This window comes from Petaurus breviceps, unplaced genomic scaffold (genome assembly GCF_028583685.1).
Source record: "Petaurus breviceps papuanus isolate PSGF00001 unplaced genomic scaffold, PetGlider_PUasm1.0 98, whole genome shotgun sequence".
NCBI lineage: Eukaryota > Metazoa > Chordata > Mammalia > Diprotodontia > Petauridae > Petaurus > Petaurus breviceps.
Genome location: NW_027187460.1, coordinates 30,741,332 through 30,743,427, shown reverse-complemented (window position 1 = coordinate 30,743,427; position 2,096 = coordinate 30,741,332).

Here is a 2,096-nt window from a genome sequence, read left to right as displayed (position 1 = left end):
GGCCACAAAACTAGCTGTGTAACCTTGGGCAAGTTACTTAACCCCAATTGCCCTTCAAAAGGCCAAAAAAAAAAAAAAAGACTATTTTGGGGCAGCCAGGTGGCGCAGTGAGTAAGAGCTCCGGCCCTGGCATCGGGAGACCTAGGATCGGTTCTGGCCTCAGATACTTGGCACCCACACAAAATAACTGGCTGTGTAACCTTAAGCAAGTTACTTAACACCAATTGTTTAAAAAAAAGTCTTCTCTGCACTATAATTTGAAAGTGTCAATTTTGTGCAGTCACTCAGCTTTCCTTATAGTCCAACTCACAGTCATACATTGCCCCTGGAAAAACCATAGCTTTGACTATATGGACCTTTGTTGGCCAGGTGATATCTCTTGCTTTTAAGTATACTGTCCATATTTGCCATAACTTTCCTTCCAAAGAGCAAGTGTCTTTTAATTTCATGGTTGCAGTTATGGTCCACCATGATCTTTGAACCCAAGGATAGGAAATCTGCCACTACTTCCATTTATTCTTTCTATATTTGCTAGGAAGTCCCTGGAATTAGTTGCCAAGATCTTAGTTTTTTTTTAATGCTAAGCTTCAAGGCAGATTTTACGCTTTCCTTTTTCACCCTCAAGAGGCTTCTTAGTTCTTCTTCACTTTCTGCCATCAGAGTGGTATCATCTGCATATCTGAGGTTGTTGATATTTCTCTTGGCAACCTTAATTCCTACTTTTGATTGATACAGCACAGCGTTTCATATAATGTACTCTGCATATAAATTAAACAAATAAGTGACAATATGCAGCCTTGTCATACTCCTTTTCCAATCTTAAACCAAGCAGTTGTCCCATGTTTGGTTCTAACTGTTGCTTCTTGATTCACATACAGGTTCCTCAGGAGACAAGTAAGATGATCTAGTACTCCTGTCGCTTTGAGGACTTGCCACGTTTTGTTGTGATCCACATAGTGAAAGGCTTTAGTGTAGTCAATGAAGCAAAAGTAGATTTTTTTTTTTTGGAACTCTCTTGCTTTCTCCATAATCCAGTGAATGTTGGTGATTTGGTTTCTAGTTCCTCTGCCTCTTTGAAAACCAGCCTGCTCTTCTGCTAATTCTCAGTTCACATATTTCCTAGCCTGCAGAATTTTAAGCATAACCTTGCTGGCATGTGAAATAAGTGCAGTTGTTTGGTAATTTGAACATTCTTTGGCATAGCCCCTTCTTTAGGATTGGAATGTAAACTGATCTTTTCCAATCCAGTGGCCACTGTTGAATTTTCCAAATTTGCTGGCATATTGAGTGTAGCACTTTATTTATTTTTATTTTCTGTTTGCTCTCTCTCTTTATTTTTTTCAAATGCTTTATTAACTTCTGATTTACATCATTCATTTCCGCCAGATTTTTAGTTACAAATTTTCTCCCCATTTTACCCCTACCCACCACCCCAAAATAGCTGTCCCACAGGATATCCCCTCCTCCAATCTGCTCTCTCCCATATTTTCTCCCATATCCCTTTCGACTTTTCCAGTGGATCTCTATGCCCCAGTGCCTGTATATCTTATTTCCCAATTACATGTAAAATAGTATTAATAATAGTATATACATTTGAGTATTTGATTTTAAAACTTATAATTCCAGATTCATTCCCTTCCTCCCTTGTTACCCACCCTTACTGGGAAGATAAGCAGTTCAGTATAGGTTGTACATGTGTGGCTAATGTAAAACAATAACATAGTAGATATATTGTAAAAGACTGACTATATTTCCCTCCCTCCTATCCCACCTCCCACTTGTTCTGTTCTCTACTTTGATCCCGACCCTTTTCGAAAGTGGTTGTTACCAACTTCCCTCCCCCCCAGTCTGCCCTCCCTTCCATAATCCCCCCTCTCATCCCCTTCCCCCCTACTCTCCTGGAGGGTGAGATACCCTATTTAGTGTGTATCTCATTCCCTCCTCAAGCCAAATTCAATGGGAATAAGGTTGACCCATTCCCTTTTGCCTTCCTATTCTTCCCCTCCATTGTAACCATTTTCCCTTGCCTCTTCTATATGAGATAGTTTTCCCCATTCTCTCTCCCCCATCTCCTCTCATTATATTCCTCTCTCACC